Raw genomic sequence first — 22,345 nt, 5'->3', positions numbered from 1 at the left:
GTAGAGCCATGATTAATGTGGGAGTGCGAGTATTTTTATCCCTCTCATCTGAGAGAGCTCAGCCAATCAACTGAATTGGAATTGGAAGAGGGCTCCCGCAAAGCATGATGGTTGTCACACAAACCCCACCCACGCCACACTGCCCCCACCCGAGCTGTGACCGTCCCCAGTCACTATGGCGAACTCAGTCTTGGAGGCGTGAAGGTGGTCGGCGCTGGCGTTGTGAACGCCCGAGTCTTTTTGCGGAAGAAGAAGGGGTGGAGCCCTCTTCCTGAGGCGGACCGGCCTCCACAGAGTTTAGTGTTTCACTGGCGTTGGGCCGATAGGGAGCGAGACGGTCCCGGTGGAGCACGACCACTCGCGACCACCCCGTCAACCGCACCCGGTAGACTATATCGGAGAGTTGGGCAATGACTGTGCAGGGGCCCACCCAGTGAGACATGAGCTTAGGGCAGAGCCCCCTTTTCCTTCCGGGGGAATACACCCACACCTGCTCCCCAGTAGCAAAGTCTCGCCCCCGGTGGTGAGTGTCATACACGCGGCGCTGCTTAACATCGGCGTCCGCCAAGTGTCTACGCGCCAACTCATGGACACGGAACAGTTTGTCTTTCAGTGAAAAAAAATAATCCAAACCCGGCTTCCTGGGTAAATCCACTTGTGGAGGGGACCCGAACACAAGGTCCACGGGCGTGCGCAACTCGCGACCGAACATTAAAGCAGCTGGCGTCAGCTGTGAGGACTCCTGCACTGCTGTGCGATAAGCCCAAAGCACGAGAGGCAAATGTTCGTCCCAATCCTTCTGCCGGTCGCTGGTAAGCACCGCGAGTTGGGTGGTGAGCATTCGATTGAAGCGTTCCACGAGGCAGTCACTCTGCGGATGAAGGGGCGTGGTGCGGGTCTTTTTCACCCCGAAACACCTCCGCCTCAAAGTTACGCCCCTGATCGCTGTGCAACTGCTCCGGGGCGCCGAATCGGCTGAACACCTCATCCACCAGCACTAGAGCCGTGGTGGAAGCGCTCTGGTCAGGGACAGCAAACGCCTCCGGCCACTTTGTGAAATAATCCATGGCCACCAGCACATACCGGTTCCCGCGATCGGAGATGGGAAACGGCCCAAGAATGTCCACGCCCATACGCTCCATAGGTGCCCCCACCTGAAAGTCTTGCAGGGGTGCTCGCGAGCGCTGGGTAGGGCCCGTCTTTGCCGTGCAGACGTCGCATCTGTGCACAAAGAGTTCACTATCAGTGTGGCAGCCTGGCCAGTAGAAGTGAGCGCGCAACCGCCGCAGCGTTTTAGTGACTCCGAAGTGTCCTGCACCCACATGCCCGTGCACCATTCCCAACACTCATGCCCGCAGATTCCGCAGCACAAGCAACTGAAAAGATTCGCCAGCGCCGCACAGCCGTTCCCAGTGGCGGTAGAGTAAACCTCCCTGCAACGCTAGTCGGTTGAACTGCGAGTGAAGAGCTTTTTCCTCGGGCCCCAAGTGAGCAACAGCGGCATAATCCGGTCTCTGGCCCGCGTAAACCCACCCCAGGACCCGCTGCAGCGCCGGATCTTTCTCCTGTTCGGCAATTAGCTGATCACAGTCCATCTGTGGCACAGGCGAAACGACGACCGCTAGCAGCTCGCGCCGGGTGACACAGTAGTTCCTCTCCGGTCCTGACAACGCGCAGCCCCCAGCCCTACATCGCTTGCGTCCGTGTCGAGGATAAACATACGAGATGTATTAGGATATCCGAGAACGGGCGATGTGACCAAAGCTTCCCGTAACCGAGTGAAAGCACGCGCGTGCACCCTGTCCCAGCAAAACAGCTGATTTTTCTTCGTGAGCCCGTGCAATGGACTGGCGATTGTGGCAAAATCCTTCACAAACCGACGATAGTAAGAGGCTAACCCGAGGAAGGTGCGTAGTTGTGACAAATTCTGTGACAAAGCCAATTCTGTACCGCCGCAATTTTTGCTGGATCGGTGGCAATACCTCTAGCACTAATTATGTGTCCTAGAAAACCCGTCTCTCGCCGCAACAGCTGGCACTTTTTGGGGTTGAGCCGCAAATTCGCCCGCCGGATAGCCAAAAATACTTCACTTAGGTTAGCTAGCGCAACCTCAAACTCCTTGCCGTGCACCAATAAATCATCCAGGAAACGATCACCTCGTTTAACCGCCGGTAGTCCACACAAAACCGCCACGATTCGTCCTTTTTGCGCACAAGCACAACGGGCGAAGACCACGGTCCGCACCAACGCCACAATATAGACAGTTAGGTTTTCCAATTAAAACAGTAACAGCATGATTGTTTTATAAAGTAGACTATAGGTTCATAGGGCATGTATTAAGGGCTTCATGTTCAATAGAGGAAACAGCTGGTGTGATGAGGGTGAACACAGCGAAGATTTAACTGATTAATCCCTCATAACATTTTGTAAACTGTATTTATGAGAAAAGACTGCACTGATGCAGATAGAACAATTTATCAAATAACACACACCTTGCGTTAATCCTCCCACTGTGATGGCGAATTGAAGACGGTGCTAAAAGACGGGGAGGAGCCGAAGGAAACGAAGTCTACCGCCGCTTCCATATGAAATTTAAAGGAGACAATGGGCGATTAGCAATTTGTGTGAAATTTATGGAGAATTTTTAGGGGGGCTGAGTACAAATGTTAGGGGTGCTAAAGCCCCCCCTAAAATGGCCTAGCGACACCCATGGTCAACGGCATCAGGCATGAACACTGTCAGGATATCTGACAATGTTGACTTATTATGTGACAGCGTTGACAAATACATCCAAATTGGGTTTTATTTCACTACTTAAATTTCCCCATTAATATTAATTTAGCTAATTTAACCTGCTAATGTTTATATGTAACCGACATCTTATTGTGCAAACTGTATTTGTTTAATTGTATTAAATTATATATTTTTTGTATTAGTTAGAACTGTTCAGTCATTTATCATGTGTTAGATACGATATAAAAACAACTACAGTAAAGTTGGATGGTGTATGGATCTGAATCACAGAAGAGGCTTGGAAACAGTCTCACAGAAAGTTAGAGAGCAAAGAAAAAAATAATTAAATGTCACGATTGGGGTGTTGTGGCAGGTGTTGAACGCCGTGGGCGGAAGGAGCAGGCATAGAGGCAGAGGGGTGGTGTAACCAAAAAGAGTTTTAATTATGGTTAAACACAAAGTATAAATAAAGACACAAACAAAGGAACAAACAAACTCAAACAATACTTAACTTTGCGCTAACAGGGGCTCTCTGGCAAGACACAGGCAGGGGGAGACACAAAACACGCCCTGTGGCGAGACACAAAACACGCCCTGTGGCGAGACACAAAACACGCCCTGTGGCGAGACACAAAACACGCCCTGTGGCGAGACACAAAACACGCCCTGTGGCGAGACACAAAACACGCCCTGTGGCGAGACACAGGCAGGGGGAGACACAAAACACGCCCTGTGGCGAGACACAGGCAGGGGGAGACACAAAACAAGGGAGACACTAGAGAGAACGGGAGACACTAGAGAGAACGGGAGACACTAGAGAGAACGGGAGACACTAGAGAGAACGGGAGACACGTAGAGACTAGAGACGAGAGACCAAGAGAGGGACGGGACGAGGACTAAAGACATGGCAATCAGCTAGGCATGACTTTTAGCTAAACATGGTTAAGCAGTGCTTAACCATGGCAGTTAGCTACACATACACCTAGCTAAGCATGTCTTTAGCCCCAACATGCAATAAGCTACACTTACCTAATAGCTTAACACACACAAGGGGATGGGGGCACAGAAACATAGACAAAGGATACCCAGTGGCTAGGCGAGGCAGCCCTCCAAGACTAAGCGAGGCGGCACTCACAAGCTAGTCGTTACTCCAAAGCCAGGAGGGCCAGCACTCTAAAGCTAGGCGCACTGGGACACTAGGGGGAGAGGAAACACAGGACAGCTAAAGACACAGAGGGGCTATGGCTAGAAGCATGCTAGTTACTGTAACTCCACATAGATCTTAGCTGAACACGCTCCTAGCCAAACACACACACCTAACTACTTACCTGCTCTAGCTAAACACAAGAACCCAGGAGGACAGGACTGAATCAGCTCCACTAACACAGACACACACAAGATACACAGAAACATTGCCAATAAGAGAGCCCAAGTCAACACAACTAAAATCAAAGTACAAACTAAACAAATAACAAAACAGAACAGAACAAAATGCCCACACAAATGACAGTGGTGTTACCAAAAATGCTCGACCCAGTTACCCAGTCTAAACAGCTATTTATAGATTGATTGATGGCTACCTCGGTTCAGGTGTGCACTCGCATTACCTGACCAAGGTGCCTGCTGGGAAACTGAGTCGGCCAACAAAAACTACAAAATAAAAACAGTGGCCTCTAGTGGCGGACCCTTACATTAAAGGGCTTCTTTGGTGTTACTTGACACACTACCAGTATTCAACACATTTAATACAGTTTAACCATAAGAAATAATAACTTAAATTATTCATTCCACTACCCAAAAAAATAAATACATAAAAAAAAATTATTATATTAAATATAAAGTAAAAAAATAACAAATTAACCTGCACTTTACCTAACTTGCTCTGTGTTTGTGCGTGTATGTGCTCTGTGTGTGTGTGTGTGTGTGTGTGTGTGTGTGTGTGTGTGTGTGTGTGTGTGTGTGTGTGTGTTTGTGAAACACTCTCTCCCTCTTCTTGTAACCCTTCCTCCACTCTTATTTGTGCGGGACCACTTTCTTACACGCACACACACTAACGGAAACACTGCCTCATCAGAAAAAATAACAAGAAACATCTTTGACACTTGAGTGTCCACACACACTAATAGACTCGCTGCTGTAAAATAAAATTGAAACAAATTAACAGGCATTTTACCTTTGAAAAAAATCCCAACAAAGCTGTGTGTGTGTGTGAAGTCTGTGGGTCTGTGAAGGTGAGAGGAGGAGGGGTGTGTGTGAAAGGGGCACAGTGTCCAATGCACATAATGGAATCAATGCAGGCTGACACAGAGAGAGAGAGAGAGAAAATGAATCTTTAACCTCTCTAATGTGACTTTCTTTTGCTTTATATGCACGCTGTTCACACATGCATACACAAAATAAAAGAAGCTTTACACGCACACACGTGATCACAGTGTTATAGTCAACAGTACACGTGTGCACGGATGTTGCTTATACCAGTGAGAAACGCGCACCAAGACCGAGCAGGGAGTCGATTAAATATAACTTATTAATAAAGAAATAACTTATTAAGAAAGGCATCTGGAATGTCAAAGCATTTTTGCTGGACTCCCAGAGTTCATCAAGATTTTTTGGTTTCAGCTTCAATGCCTCCTTCTTCATCTTAACCCAGACATGCTCAATAATGTTCATGTTTGGTGACTGGGCTTGCCAATAATGCAGCACCTTGATTTTCTTTGCTTTCAAGAACTTTGATGTGGAGGCTGATGTATAAGAAAAAGCGCCATCTTGCTGAAGAATTTGCCCTCTCTTGTGGTTTGGAATGTAATGGTCAGCAAGAATGTGTTGATACATCAGGCTGTTAATGTTGCCATTAACTCTTCAGGATTGTGTGTGCGAGAGATCTGCAAACCATGATTTTTCCTCCACTGAACTTGACTGTTTGCTGTGTGGTCCATGCGGGTTCCAATAGGTTTTCTGCAATATTTGCGATGGTTGGGATGCAGTTTAATAGATGATTCATCGGAAAAATCAACCTTCTGACACTTTCCACAGTCCATCCTTCCTGCAAGCTGTGGCCCTTGGCAAATGCAACAATTTCCTTAGTTGTCTTCTCTTTAATGGTGGTTTTATGCACCAATCCGACCAGAGACCACTGCATGAGAAAATTCGATAAACTGTTCTTGTAGATAAAGGGGTTTCTGATGACCAGTTATTATGTACATTTACATTTATGCATTTGGCAGACGCTCTTATCCAGAGCGACTTACATTTTTATCTCATTATACATCTGAGCAGTTGAGGGTTAAGGGCCACGCTCAAGGGCCCAACAGTGGCAACTTGGTGGTTGTGGGGTTTGAACCTGGGATCTTCTGAACCGTAGTCCAATGCCTTAACCACTGAGCTAACCCCGGCTACTGCTGATCGCCGTAGACTGTCAAACCAACAAGCGGTCCCCTTGAACAGTTGTCTTACGGGGTCTGCCTGACCTGGGCCTGTCATGAACTTCAGTATTTTTTTCAAATCTTTTTCTTATCCTCTCCACTTGACGTTTAGATACATTAAATATGTCTTCCATCTCAGCAGGAGACTTGGTCTTTAGGTTCTTAATGGTTAGCACTAATGGTCTTTGTTTAAATCTTTGGCGTGCTATCTGGCCAGGATGCATTTCAAGTGAGGGTTGGGTGTGCTCTGGTTCTTCTTCTACACACCTGGGAATTTGTTACAGTTTTTTTCACAAGTGACATGCTAATCTGTGATTGGTTGAATCCTTTAAAGATGTGACAAGACTTTTGTCTAAGCAAAGTCTGACCTTTCTGTCCTAATTAAAGAATTGAAAATCAGGGCATGATAAAATTTTATATTGGTAAAATTAGCATAATCTAGAGGCCTTTGTGATCATATAAGCCACTTCTGGTTCCAAATGATCAACTAAAAGTCAAGTTATGGGTTGTTCCTACAACTTGGATAGTTAATAAAACTTTTGTCAGGGTGTATGTGTGTGTGTTTATATATACAAAAGTGTGTAATAATTTTGCATTAATGGATGCAAAAAAGATTTACTCACGCCGCTTAGGGGGGATCAGGGTTGCATAAAGGCGATGGTCAATTTTATTCATGTGCTCCTTCACCCACTGAATTGTGAGGTCTGCACACACACGATCACCGCTCTTAAGCAAAAATCTGCAAATGAACAAAGATTTACATCATAATTAAATTGCAATCTAAAAAGTATACACTTACATTTAATACTCTCACTCACACCTAAATTATACTTTAAAACACCATTAAGGGAATTTTAAATTATATAATCAAAAATTATCAACCATATGTAACCATACAATAATGTTTGATATGGGGAAAATTTACAGTATTGATAAAATAAAACAAACAAATAAATAAGGGATTTATATCTTACATGATTCCAGGCATTGGGCAGTCACAATCAGTTTTTCTATACCCAGTAATGCGATGTAAAGGGATCCTTATCTTCAGGAATGTGAAACAGCAGATCTCTAGTGAATTATGATCTGTTGGGATATAAAAAAAAAATGTTTTTGGTTAGACATGCCATTAGATATACAGCCATGTCCAAAAGTTTAGAGAATGACAAAAATACTAATTCTCACAAAGTCTGCTGCTTTTGTGTTTAGATGTTATAAGATTTTACTATGTCATACTGAAGTTTGTATAATGACAATCATTTTATAAGTGTCAAAGGCTTTTATTGACTATTATGTTTATGCAAAAAGTCAATATTTGATGTGTTGATCCTGTTACGTGCCCTATTATTTTTACGTCTAGGGAGAAATGGCATGCAACAAAATAAAGCTGGAAGCTATGCATGTGTGGTAGCACCGCTGACCAATCAACAACCTTCATAGGTTAAACAACTTAAACTCACTTCGCAACAAATATAAGAGATAAACTTAATATGTTTATTGTTAGGAGGCTATAAACAGGGTTTTAAAGATATCAAGAGGAGGCTCAGGCCAAAACAACAAACAAAACACCTATAACTGGTGTTCAGAATCTAACTAACCTGCCAAAAGAAAAAGAAACAAAAGTACATTGAAATACCCCAACTCCTTAACTAACAAACAGGAATAAAACAGACTAAAAAAAAAAAAAAAAAAACTCTCTACTAAACTCCAAACTAAATTAACAGTTACAAAAACTTAAGGCCTCATCACAAACAAAGAGTAGTTTCCTTAATTATAAGGATAAATATAATACAGAAGTAAGTTAACACAACTCCACTCAAAGGATCCAACTTAACAAAAGTACAAAGCACCAAAAGCAACAAGAGGATTCTTAGGACCAAAAAGTAGGAAAGGATCCTTGCAGCATGCTCTCTCTCTCTCTCTCTCTCTTCTCTCTCTCACACACACACACACACACACATTAAATTATTTACTATTGCACATTAACTGATTTTAACAAATTCACATTAAAATACATAATATTACGTCCAAAGTAACATGTTCTAAAGCTAAAAAAGTGAACTTTGTCTTACGCTCAGCCATTGTGGAGGACTGAAGGCAGGAAAAAAACAGCAGAACCAAAAAGAGAGAACAAACAGACATGACTGCAGCTGCTGGTGCTGCTGGTGCTGCTGCTGATGATGAAGATGGTGATGATGATGATCTCTGTCTAAAGAGAGTTTGTGATCTCTGAGTGAATGCAGATATGACTTTAGTGCTGGTATTATAAGATGTGAAGAGGATGGGGAGGGCAGTTTAGAGGTGACAAATAATTTTACACCTTGACTCAAAGATAACTATCACCTCTCATACAGGAAACATGACTGTGGTTTTCACCTAACATGAAATGGACATGAATAAAGACTTTACACACAGACCTGATAAATATATCTATAGAAAGCTTTAAGGGTCTACTTTTAAATTAAGTAAGTTAAAAAAAAATAAATATTCTCAATTCATGCAATCTGTGCGAACCCAATGTAAGGCACGTTCTCTCACACTTCATTATTTGATAATGACCTGAGACAGGATATGGCCACAATCTATTTACAGGGGAAACAGTCTGAGTAATCTACATACAAGGCCACACGCCCAACACACACAGAGTCAGTAAGTTTATTGCACATGTGGAAGGTTTTGAAGCTCTACAAAATGTTCTGGACAATAGGAGGAGTTTAGCATTTTTAGGGTGTGTTTTAAAAAAAAAATTGCTCCAGCCAAGAAGGAGAAAGCAGCAAGCAATTCATAACTTACTCAGTAAGTTATGAATTCTTATATAATCCTTATAGTAATAATATAAAGCTAATATTATTTTTCCTTATTTTTGCTAGATTTTACTAGTTTACAGTATGTGAAACATTTTCTTTTATTGCCATTTACATTGTTTAGGGGAGCACGTAGATAACAATGTTAATCATGCTGAAAGGTTACCTTATGTAGCTTAGCACAAACATATATATATATATATATATATATAGGAAAAACTCCCTGAGGAAGAACACTTAAGAGGAACCAGACTCAATAGGGAACCCATTCTCATTTGGGTGATAACGGATAGCAGGCATTGATCTGCACTCATACTGTGTGAGACTGAAACTTCAGTATAACAGGAGATGTGTTTAAGTTAATATGGATTCCAGTTTGTTATTGGAGGCTCAGGTAGACCGTATGAAATCCTCAGAGAGAAGCTGTCAGCATCAGCTGAGGCCAGGATCATCTTTGTGGACAAGTGGAACCATCCGCAGTCGCCACACGTATCCCAGGCAGACCACACGGGGCATCCATGCAATAATATCTCCAACCAGAAGCAGAACACAAGGTCGAGTCATACAGGTCCAGAGGGCAGAGGAGGTCTGGATCACTGGCAGCTCAGTAGCGACATATATAGCCAGACAGAGAGAGGAAAAGAAAGAGAGGAAAGGAGAGAGAGGGAGAGAGAGAGAGAAGAAGAGAGGAGAGAGCAGAAGAGAAGGAGAGATGGCAGTTAGGTCTGGTCACAGTCACACAATGTATAATGTGAATGTATATTAACTGTAGAGTGCAAGCAGAGACTCCGGCAGGACTAACTACGACATCATAACTAAAAGGGAGAGCCAGAAGGAAACACAGACATGAGGGCTTCCTGACATGTAAAGCAAACAATCACCTCACCGTCAACAAACCTGAGTGATCAATGAGAGTGAGGAAGACAGCATCCAAACATACCAGTTCACCATAATACTCTACGTCCATGAGTCCCCCAGATCTACTCCTTTACCCAAGCCAAATCTATTTATAAAAATGCTTGTCTAAATAAATAGGTTTTTATCCTATACTTAAACAATGTCTAACAACATTAACAAGATTCTAAAACATTATTCGGAAGACTATTCCATAACTTTAGGCCTTTGTAAGAAAAAGCTCTGCCCCCTGCTGTAGTTTTCATAAGATGATACTGTTTTGTGTGTTTACATCGCCATTTTCTTTCGCAGTTTGTTCGGGAGAGTTGCCGAAACTGTTCCTTTGTAGATTATCCCTCTTACTGGATTTTTCCCATGGACAGCTTCTTAAAATTACTCTCACTCTGACGTCATGCTCCCGGACTAGGACCTCACTGTGAAGCTGTGGCCTTTTATTGTGGGCAGTATAAGGTACACCTGTGCACTACTCATGATGTCAGATCAGCATCTTGATGTGGCACACCTGTGAGGTGGGATGGATTATCTCAGCAAAGCAGAAGTGCTCACTATCACACATTTAGACTGATTTGTGAACAATGTTTAAGAGAAATGGTAATATTGTGTATCTGGAATGAATTTTAGATCTTTAAGTCCATCTCATGAAAAATTGGAGCAGAAACAAAGGTGTTGCGTTTATATTTTTGTTGAGTGTAGATTTTATTTTATTTTTTTATTTGTTCAATAGTTGCGATTGTAAGGGTCCCCCGCTAGAGGTCACTGTTTTTATTTTGTAGTTTTTATTGGCCGACTCAGTTTCCCAGCAGGCACCTCGGTCAGGTGATGCGAGTGCACACCTGAACCGAGGTAGCCATCAATCAATCTATAAATAGCTGTTTAGTCTGGGAAACTGGGTCGAGCATTTTTGGTATCACCACTGTCATTTGTGTGGGCATTTAGTTTTAGTTTATTTCTGTTCTTTGTTTAGTTTATTTTGATTTTAGTTGTGTTGACTTGGGCTCTCTTATATTGGCAATGTTTCTGTGTGTCTGTATGTTTTGTGTGTCTGTGTTAGTAGAGCTGATCTCATGTCATCTGTGTATGTATGTACTGTGGTTGTTGTCCTCTTGTTTTCTTTTGTTTAGCTAGAGTCAGGTAAGTAGATAGGTGTGTGTTTGGCTAGGAGTGTGTGGAGCTAAAATCTATGTTGAGTTACCGTAACCAGCATGCTTCTAGCCATAGCCCCTATGTGTCTCTAGCATTTCTGTGTTTCCTGCCTCCCTAGATCCCAGTGAGCCTAGCCTTTGAGGGTCCCCTAGCCTAGCCACTGGGTATCCCTCGTCTGTGTTTCTGTGCCCCCATTCCCTAGTGTGTGTTTAAGCTATTAGGAAAGTGTAGCTTAGTGCATGTTGTTGCTAAAGACATGCTTAGCTAGGTGTATGTGTAGCTGACTGCCATGGTTAAGTTGTGTTTAGCTAAAAGCCATGCCTAGCTGATTGCCATGTCTTTAGTCCTCGTCCCGTCTCTCTCTTGTCTCTGCGTGTCTCCCTCTGCCTGTGTCTCGCCACAGGGCGTGTTATGTGTCTCCCTCTGCCTGTGTCTCGCCACAGGGCGTGTTATGTGTCTCCCTCTGCCTGTGTCTCGCCACAGGGCGTGTTATGTGTCTCCCTCTGCCTGTGTCTCGCCACAGGGCGTGTTATGTGTCTCCCTCTGCCTGTGTCTCGCCACAGGGCGTGTTATGTGTCTCCCTCTGCCTGTGTCTCGCCACAGGGCGTGTTATGTGTCTCCCTCTGCCTGTGTCTCGCCACAGGGCGTGTTATGTGTCTCCCTCTGCCTGTGTCTCGCCACAGGGCGTGTTATGTGTCTCCCTCTGCCTGTGTCTCGCCACAGGGCGTGTTATGTGTCTCCCTCTGCCTGTGTCTCGCCACAGGGCGTGTTATGTGTCTCCCTCTGCCTGTGTCTCGCCACAGGGCGTGTTATGTGTCTCCCTCTGCCTGTGTCTCGCCACAGGGCGTGTTATGTGTCTCCCTCTGCCTGTGTCTCGCCACAGGGCGTGTTATGTGTCTCCCTCTGCCTGTGTCTCGCCACAGGGCGTGTTATGTGTCTCCCTCTGCCTGTGTCTCGCCAGAGAGCCCCTGTTAGCACAGAGTTAAGTATTGTTTAAGTTTGTTTGTTCCTTTGTTTGTGTCTTTATTTATACTTCGTGTTTAACTATTATTAAAAGACTCTTTGATTACATAACCCCTCTGCCTCTATGCCTGCTCCTTCCGCCCACGGCATTCAACACCTGCCACAACACCCCGTTCGTGACAGCGATGTGGTTGTTACCATATTAAATAATCTTCAAGCATGGCATGCCACTACCCACTGCATGCCACCTGCTAATCCCAGTGGTCAAGTCTACACAATTTATAGGCCATGATGTTGAAGCAGCTTTTCGTTTTAATCCATTCCCATATACAGCATGGGCCACTAAACTCTTTTCGTTTTAATAAGATCTATTGGTTAAGAATATAAAAATAAAGTTTCCCATCTGCAATCCTGCAGTTTATTTTTTATAAGTGTTTAAATTCGGCAATAGTTACATTATTTGCAAGTAGGGAAAACTGTAGGCTGGAGCAATAGGCGTGCCAAAAGGTCGCGGCATGCCGAAAGGTTTCTCATTGGTGAAAGGAGCTTCTGCGTTGGCCAATCAGCGGTAATCCTATTTATATGTAAGCACCTTTAGTTTAACATGGCGGCGGTAAGGCCTGGTATTGTTAGTCAATATAAATCTTTTTTTTTCCTTATTTTTATCATTTAATTGTTCGTTTTGAAACTAAATAAATGTTTTATTGGCTAAAATTGTGTCTGTTTACTAAATTAGTGCCACTTCAAAGGTTACTAAACTGTACTCCTCCTCCTCCTTCTTGTGTTTTATGACCCATATTTGTCCTTATCAGGCAATGTGTGTGTAGTTTTCATGCACTTTTAGTAAAACTACAGAAAAACAACTGTCAGTTCAAAACATTCTGAATAACTGATTCTGTAACTTTTTTTGGTCTTGTTTAACCAATACAAAGTTAATAGTATTCCAAAAACTATAAAAAATTACATTAAAAAAATTATGAACAGCTTGTGGTACTACATTCTTTTAAATAATTGTAATTTGATTTTGATTATGGGTTTAATACGGTTAAGGCTAGAAGGAATACAGCTCGAGCTCTATTGGGCATGCGCACGTCAATCTAACGTTTTTTTTTTTCCTCACTGTACAACAATAAAACCTTTTGTATTACAGAAAGGATTAGTTTTAGATGTAAAAAAAAATGATCCAATAGGTATAACAATTTATTTCATTGTTAGTTTTCCGTCGGAGCTATATATCCCTTCTAGCCACGACCATGACTAAAACACGTGAGGATGACGTCAGAAACCTGTGGCAACGCAGTAGAACGTTAAGAAAGGGATATATGTAATATCGATATTTTACAGAAAAAGAATAGAATTTTAATATAGAGGATTATGTTGACTGCATTACTTAAACGCATTAGAACAAATAAACAATAGCGTTTAACACCCCAACCTTTCGACACGCCCATTACTCCGATCTGCAGCTACCCCTGTGTCTATGGCAAGCCGTTTTAACATTAAATGGCAAAACTTGACTATCCGGAATGAACCTTACAGATATCAATATATTTTTGAATAGTCATAATTGCATTCTGACAAGTCAAAATGACAGTTAGGGATATCTGCAATTAAGTTTTGAAGGGTCAATCAATTTAACTCATACCCAATCAAGGAATCTGTGGGGAACGAAAGCTTCGCTGTGGGAAAAAAAAAAAATACGTCGTATTTAAACAGTAAGCCGCTCCCGCCAATATAAAACCTGTTCCGTCCTCCTATTTGCCGTAACTTCTGACACAATTACAGATATCTCCAACATTATTTTGCCTAGTCAAAGCTCTATATTCAAGATATCTGTAATTACAATTTGACTAGGCAGAATGAAAGTTAAAGATATCTCTTATTTGAGATATCTCTAATCAAAATTCATTTAAAGGTCCCACACATCCCATTTTTCATTAAATGTTAATATGAATTTTTAGAGTCCTAATGAAAAGTTTGTAATATACTTTAATAAAAAATTCTTAATGGTTGTGTAAAAAAAAAAAACACTACTTTTACCTTTTAAAAACTAGCTCTGTTCTCAGGAACCTGTTTCAGTGCATGGGCCTTTAAATGCTTATGATCTCTGCTGAGCCCGCCCCCCAGTTCTGTGGGGCGTGTCTTCACAACACACGTGGAGTGCAGTCTAGTGCGGGCAATGCTTTGGACTGCATTACCCACAAAGCATTGCCCATAACGCAGTGCGGGCAATGCTTTGTGGGTAATGCAGTCCAAACTGGAAAACGCTGGAATATAGAGCCTGGGCCTATTTTCTTAAGTAGTTTTTGGTTTAATTTAAGTATGGAACCCACCCGGAAGTTTGTAATATTCACTCTAAAAAATAAAACTGTGCTGTACTCAATTTTTTTGGTGAAACATTTTTACACTTAAAAATATTGAGTAAATATAAAAAAAATATAAAAATCATGTAAAATATACTTCATGAGTTGAGTACAAGTCAGTAAAAAAATTAAGTAGACCTGAATAACTATATTTAGTACAATGATGTACAAAATTAAGTAAATGTAATGAAAATCAGAAGTTAATGCAAAGTGAAAATGAGTAAAATAATTGAGTAGATATAATTGAAATGGAAGGTAGAAGATACTGAAAATTTTACTATTATTTAACAAACAAATGTGCTACATTTACTTAATATTTTAACTGAATGAAAAAAAAAAACAATACACACATTACCATTTTATTTAAACATTTATTTGCCAAATTTGACAATACATGAAGTCTAAACTCAACCTGGTTTACATGCAAATGACATGTAACAAGATCATAAACAAATAGCTGGATTTTATGTTATTAGTAAACAGTTTCAGAAACAATACTCCTGCCACAAGTATTATACAGTTAACATATGGAAAGTAGACTTTTGTATTAGAATCTAATGAGTCACATTTTACATCTGAAAGATTGCACACCTTCACACTTCAGTTTCCTGCAAACTGTGGGATCCATACAAATGTGTGTGCAGACCTTCTCAGGTCTTAAAGAAGCAATGACAGTCTAAATGAACACAGGACACTAAATATCCATGACCAACAGTACCATGCTTCACTCGATAATGATCGAAATTCCTTTTAATGTTGCGACAAATGCACACAGTTTACACCGCCATCGCATAATGCTGGCACCTAAAAAAAGAATAATAGTATACAAGTAAGTACAAATGTGACTGTTAATATAAAGTCTACCAGGGGTGCGTTTCCCAAAAGCATCGTTAGCGAACTATGGTCGCAAGTTCTGTCGTTACCAACATAGTTCAACAATTTGGTGTTTTTCGAAACCATAGTTCAAACGAACATTCGCAAACAGCGTCGCAAACTTACATGGTTGGAACTACAGCCTTCGACCTGTGGTTAGAAGCATAGTTCCCTGCCGCGGCTGGGTGTGTTCTATTCACAGTTCATGACCCTACGCACTATAAGTTTCTAAATATTTTCCCAACCACTTTGAGCGATTTGGACAACTTAATGCTTTGGTGCTCAGATATTAGGTTATTCATTTTTCGGTTATTTTAATTACAAATTCACGCTGAAACGATATAACAGCGATACAATCGCAATTATTCTCCCTTCAAAGTGCCCTACGAAACCATTATTTATGTTCCGGTTGGAACACGGCCTTCGTTTCGTTTGTGCGAAGAAAAGGTGAGTTTTTAAGTGAGTTTTTTGTTGTGCTCTCAGAAGTAGAATATGGACTCTTCATAGGTTAAAAAAATACAAATTATATATATCCTCATCAGAAGTGTCATCTTCCTCATCCTCATCAGCAGCACCAGAAAGACCCCCTCTTCCTCATCAAAAAGCGGGAAATTTTCCTTGACTGCAATGTTGTAGAGAATTGCAGTAACTACAATTACATAGCAGCTTTTGGAGGGGTTCGGTTTCTGGCCACCACTGAACTTGTTTATTTGGTCACACTTGCAAAGTCCCTCCACTTGTTTCTGACTTCCTCTGGGCTTCTCTCATACCCATTTCCAGAAGCATTAATTTTTTGTGCGATTTCATTCCATGTTTTTTTTTTTTTTAGAATTTGTAACTGTGTTTTTTTATTTGGAGAAAAGCAAGATTTGATCGTTTCCCACCTCCTCCAAAAGAACTGCAAGCTCTTTTTTAGTAAATTTTTGTGTCATTTTTTTTTTTTACATCAACTCTCATTAAAACATGCCTTTATGTAAAGGGACTTATATCAGAAATGATCTTGAGCAAAATAGGTAACAGGTGTTCACAACACAATCCCAGCATTTTCAAAACCCATAATTTCTTTTTATTTTAATTGTACTTATGTATCAATACCAAATAAAAATGAGTTCTAATGAAATATAACTAAAAGTTATAGACTTTGTTATTCAAAAAGAGCGCATTTAAACTGTGTATGCCTATATATACTTTATTGTGCAAATAATGAATGTTGCGTTCGTGACATTAATACACCACTTCTACGTAACGTCACTGCGAAAGCGCATTGAATGCAAGCCGAAGAGCTGTAAAAAACACTTTACAGTAGGGGGCGATATGTGCCTATGGCACTACTCCGCCATTGTATCGAAGAAGAAGAAGAACGACAGATTAAACCAACATGGTTTTAACGATGGAAGTGCGACACAGGTACAATGGTGTTGGGAAACAGTCGTGACTAGTTAGTTATTTTCTTCAACGTTGCATTGTACAACGGTGGTTAAGTAAAGAGCTACATCGTTGTACGGGAAACGCACCCCAGACTGGTAAAATAGTACTTCCGTTCAAATACATACTTTTTGGACTAATATACATCATCACACTGATCTACGAGTGGTGTTTAAGTCAAAGCGGGACTTGTGATGAAAATTCTCTAAAACGAAGACGTAAAACTGGTTTGATTTTACGTAGCCCATTGCTGGTAAAATTCCGGTGAACATTCCAGTGGAATGCTTTTACACAAAAGCATGTTCTGTTATTCTGCACAATCAATGGTCCCGCTTTGACTTGAACGTCCCTTGTACATGTTTTTGTCCCTTGTATAAAAATGATACCCAACTTTATTTATGCATGACTATCAACTATATCAATTTTTTACTTTGGTTAATAGAAAATCTAGTATACTCGAGTGGAAAACTTGTATAGTCTAGACTTATTATAGGTAAAGTGAAATATTTTAAGCCTTGTTTTAATTTCTATCTTTGATTCAATGGTTACACATTTAATACTTCTGTAACATTTAAAAAGTTTACATTTACCTTCTGTTTTATCTCCATTCAACTTCTCTTCATTAGTGGTGTTGGTGCTGTGAAAGAGATATAGAAAATATATAACATGTTTCACACAAACACACAAAATCAATCAGTTTTAGTTTTTTTTACTTACATATCACAACATACATTACTTTCTCTCAATTAAAAGTCTGAGAGAAATGTTGTATTTTCACTAAATCTTTATATTTCATAGCTTTAGTTACTAGTACAGTACTTAGCACATTAATTTTATAACATCTGCGTGCTCAGTGTTTAATCATGTTAAAAATACTCATATACAGTAACGGATAAAACACTGCCAGAACCCGGACACTGCACCTCATTTCTGCTGTTTAAACCGGATTTGTTCTGAGTTTCCTCCTTAAAGTGTCGGAGTGACCGAGCAGACTCGCGGTTCAGTGTCTGAGGTGTGTAATGTTACACACGCGGTAATTATTTGAACATGTTAGTTTTATATCCTCGCCACAGTGGCGGTTGGCGGCGCAAAATCACCGCATTTGGCGGGAGAAATTCAAATATTGCGGCCCAACCGCCGCCGGTTACACCGAGAAACCCGGAGGAAACCCGGACATGCACGCGCTGCTGCTCGGTGTTAAATCTCTCCTTTTACACCAGATTTTAAGTGTCTGTATTAAACGCACTTTAGCTGAGCAGTTCGGTGGTTGGAACAAACAAGCTAAATCACACTGAACCCCAGGACTGGCCTGTTGCTAGCTATCGTTAGCTCTGGAGCTCGGCTGTGACAGGATTCAGAACAGTAACTCACACACTATAAAGTTGTGTGTGCAGGCAGACAGAGTCATTATTACAGTAACTTGTGTTAGCTGTTTACCCACCAGGATTTGTAAGGAATGTTCCAGAATGTTCCAGGTGCTTCATGTCCATTCTCACATCCTCACAGCCTTCTTGTCTCTGATGTTACACCAGACTTCCCATGAGCACTTGCACAGGGCAATTTACTCAATTATTTAAGTTTTTGTTGTTAAACATAAAGAATATTGAGTTGGAATGAGTGATAATTGTAGTTCTTGAAACTAATCAGTACAATTACTCCATTAACAGATATTTTGATTTAAATGTATCAAAAAATATTAAGTGCATGTTAAAAATATAATTAAGTTAGTCAAATACTGATTTTTACTAGTGAAGTAAACTTAAATTATAGTGTAAATTTAAGACTAAATTAATAGTTGTTTTTTTAGGCATTTATTTTGATTTGTCTAACTCAAACAATCATGTATGTGACTTTTAGAGATTTTATTAAGGTAACATAACCTGTTTATAACTGTGAAATTTACAAGGCCACAGAATCATTTTTTAGAGTGTTGCCTGACAACGCAGAAATTAAAAGAATGGACATGCATCGACTTGATTTTGAATTAGCGGGCTTTTACGCTGCCGCGAGCAACAACAACAAAAGTGGAGAAGCTTACTGAGAGAGATACGGACGCGATGTGTTTACTGATGTGTTTACATGACTTCTTAATCTTTGACAGACACCGTTATAAACCATCTAACGTTACAAAGGTAACCATAATATAGTTTTCCGACTACGTACACAGTTTGCAACTAGACAATCACCTCAATGCATTGTTTATTATAAACGGGCGATTAGGGATTATATAGAGACGGATGTACACAGAGAAGAAGCCATAACCATGTTCTATGAGAGTATAAGTTAACTTACACTCCGCATTCATCATGATTATTAGAAAAGGCGATCTGCAAAGATTAATCGAGAAAAAAAAAATTACACTTACAGAGCCTGATGAAGATGAAGCAGGAACACGAAGCGTTAGTACAGATCCATTTTTTGGGAGCTGCTTCCTAGCAAAACCTGCTTCATATTGACCCGCAGTTATAAAGCAGTCTGGTGAAAAATGATTAGCGCAAACATGAACGCATTTAGGTAGATCGGTGGGGATGTTAGCTTTAAAAACAAAATTTAGCCACTGCCTCCTCAGCGGCTCAGATGTCGGTAGTGAATGACAACTGCTGTGTTTGCTATTACACCCAACAACTGTACACAACACTCACTTAGGCGACATTTTGCTCCAGCGGCGAAAAACAATGGCCGACATCTTCTTCTCACTCAATCTGTTAGAGATATCTACAGTTTCATTCTGACTAGTGACAATACCAGTTCAAGATATCTATAATCCAGTTTTGAGTAGTTAAAATAGAATTTAAGATATCTAAAAAGGACATTATAAATATTTTTAATTTAGGGGAGTTGATGATATCTTGAATTGGAATTGTGACAAGTCAGAATTAAATTGTAGATATCTATAATTGGAATTATGTGGATATCTACAACTGAGTTAAAAATATCTGTAAAAGGAAGCTCCATAAATATGAATGGGAAAAGTGATGTCATTCGTCCTAGGAAGAACGATCGTGTGGAGATCTGGAATGACAGTTGTTGATAGGAAGAATGCCATTGTGGATATCTGACATTTTTATTTTGCCTAGGAAAAACTAAATTACGGATATCTGTAAAAAATCCAGACTTGCCATTAAATATTAAAACGGCTTGCCATATGCGTTATTATTTGCGTATTCAGGGTTTTTTTTTTGCTCGTGAGTGACGCGGCTCCGTCACGTGTCTCCCGCTAGACCAATGAGGTTGAAGAACATCGTAAAGGCGTGTAAATATTAGTTTAAAGTCTTGACCTCACAGCTATTCGTACAATAATTCAACATGACCAAATGTTTAGCTGTTAATAAAATACTTGAAATATATTTATTTTAAGAGTGAAAAATTAAATTATATTTTATTCTGCAAAATAATATTATATTTTAAAATTCTGTATTGTTTTTTGTTTGTTTGCTTTGTTTTTAGAAGTGAGCCAACCTACAGTGTTAGCTACAAGATTTTCTCTGAAAGAATCATCTGCCATTGAATCATTGTAAACCAAGAGGTGCTGACAGTGCCAAGAGGTTCCTGCCTGAAACATAGCATGAAGCTATGTTTCAGGCAGGATAAACTGAAGAGGAGGCCGACCCATGATTTCCCCCAACTGGTGTTTCACTCCCACAGCACGTGCAGCATCAGTGAATTTGTTTTTGTTGAGACACTTCCTGCAAATAAACTGGTAGATACAATATCTCCTTCACCAGGTACGGAAACAACAGAGTCAACTGAACTAACTAGCCAAAGTGACGGTGAAAACACATCAAGAATAGTGGCTGGTCCGCAAAGAGAAAGTTAAATGGCCTCTGTCAATACTAAAGAGGACACAATGTCACCTTTTATTACTTTGCTTATGGTAGCACACAACTGGTGGAAATATATTGATGGGATCAAAAGACACCAATACAGTAGAAAAAGTTTCTATCATATCAGATGGAACAAACAAAGAAGTGCTGGCAGAATTTCTCTATGTTATGTGGTGAGATGCTGATCTTACAAGTTTCAGCAAGGATTTAAGCTTTTAAATAGCACATGGAGACCTTTGTCACTGTGTGGCTGTAACGAAGGGTCTACAAACTCTCAGTGCTGTTGAAGATCTGACTTGTGTTCATTAGGAAAATGACAGCAGGTTTTTCTTTTTTTCATGCACAACAGGCTGCACAGGAATGCCAAACTGTAGTCATCAAGAGCCCTGATACTGATGTGGCACTGATTGCATTAAGTCTGCAGCCAGATTTACCATGTAGGTTGTATTTTTTTCACTGGGGTTGGCAACAAAACCAGGATCATTGACTTATCTAAGGTGTCATCAGCTCTTGGCACCAGTGTAGGGCTGAAATGATTCCTCGAGTTATCAGATTACAAAAAATGATCGGAGCTTCTTTTAATTAATTTTAAGAGCTTGCGTTATGTTTTTGCGCAATTATTTGTTTGGTGTGACACAGCGCGCTTTCGGTTGCAAGCTGCCACTAAACACTGATGAAGACACGCTTACGTCACCCACAAAGCGAAAGGAGACGCAAACAGCTGTGTATTGATTTGAGGGAGCGTTCTGTTGCGGGCAGCAAAAAGGAAGGAAACGATAAAAAAATATATATATTGGAGTATATTCAAATTTATTTTATGTGTGCCTTAGTTTTTTTGATACCTAAAGTCATTTGAAATACCTTTTTTTAGTTTTTCATTTGGGGAAATGCTTTGAAATATCTATATCTATAATGCACTTAATTCATCTTAGTCAACTTTAAGCTGTTCCTTATATTGTGAATAATGACCATGTTTATTTTTAATAAAATGCTGTAAGCTATAAGTTGATTCTTCTAAAAAGGAAACCAATTAATCTTTGTTTCTCTTACACATTTTACATTGCTGTTTAATTAAGCAAAAGTACATTTTCTCTGATTACTCGATTAATGGATTAAATTTTTGGTAGAATACTCGATTACTATGTATGTATCCATACCTTCTCTGGCTGTGACTCTACAAGTGCCTTCTATAGCAAAGGAAAAAAAAGTTATTTTCTGTTGCTTGTGAGAGAGGGACTGGATTTAGATGTTCTTGTATGTCTGCAAAATTGTCTTGTACAGATTTATGTCGGTGCCACATTTGTGCAAATGTTTTCCAGGAAACAGAGGAAAGAACTTAGTGGGCTGATGGCTCTGATGATAGTGATAGGGATGTAAGTGATGAAGAATGTTGAGCTGGGTCATATTTCAGGTTCATTGGAGCAGTGATAAATCTGCTGTAAAATTGTAACATTTTGTCATTATTGAAAAATCAGGGCAGAATTCTGAGTCATTTCAACCAACTTGGCCCAAAGAGTGTTTTTTTATTTTTACCTTTCTCTGATTATTCAGTGCCTACTGAAAATTTTGATGTATAAAAGATAATTTTTTCAGTTTTTCATAAATTCAGTTTTGTATAAATTTGTCCCATTTCATGGTCTTTATTCACACTTCTATAGACCAATATGTACCAATACATGTCTCAAATGTGTGGGCACATGTAAAAATGTGAGTTTGACATATAGATTGTGTTGTTGTGATGCATAATAATAAAGTTATAGCCTAAATTAGCAACATCCGATTTTAGTTTTTTATGAATTCACAATTTTGTACATTTATGCTTCCTGACAAAAACTGCAGGGTTTTTTTGTGGTGAACCTTTAATATAAAACCCATAATGG

This window comes from Clarias gariepinus, chromosome 1, assembly GCF_024256425.1.
Source record: "Clarias gariepinus isolate MV-2021 ecotype Netherlands chromosome 1, CGAR_prim_01v2, whole genome shotgun sequence".
NCBI lineage: Eukaryota > Metazoa > Chordata > Actinopteri > Siluriformes > Clariidae > Clarias > Clarias gariepinus.
Note: the sequence above shows the minus strand (reverse complement) of the source record.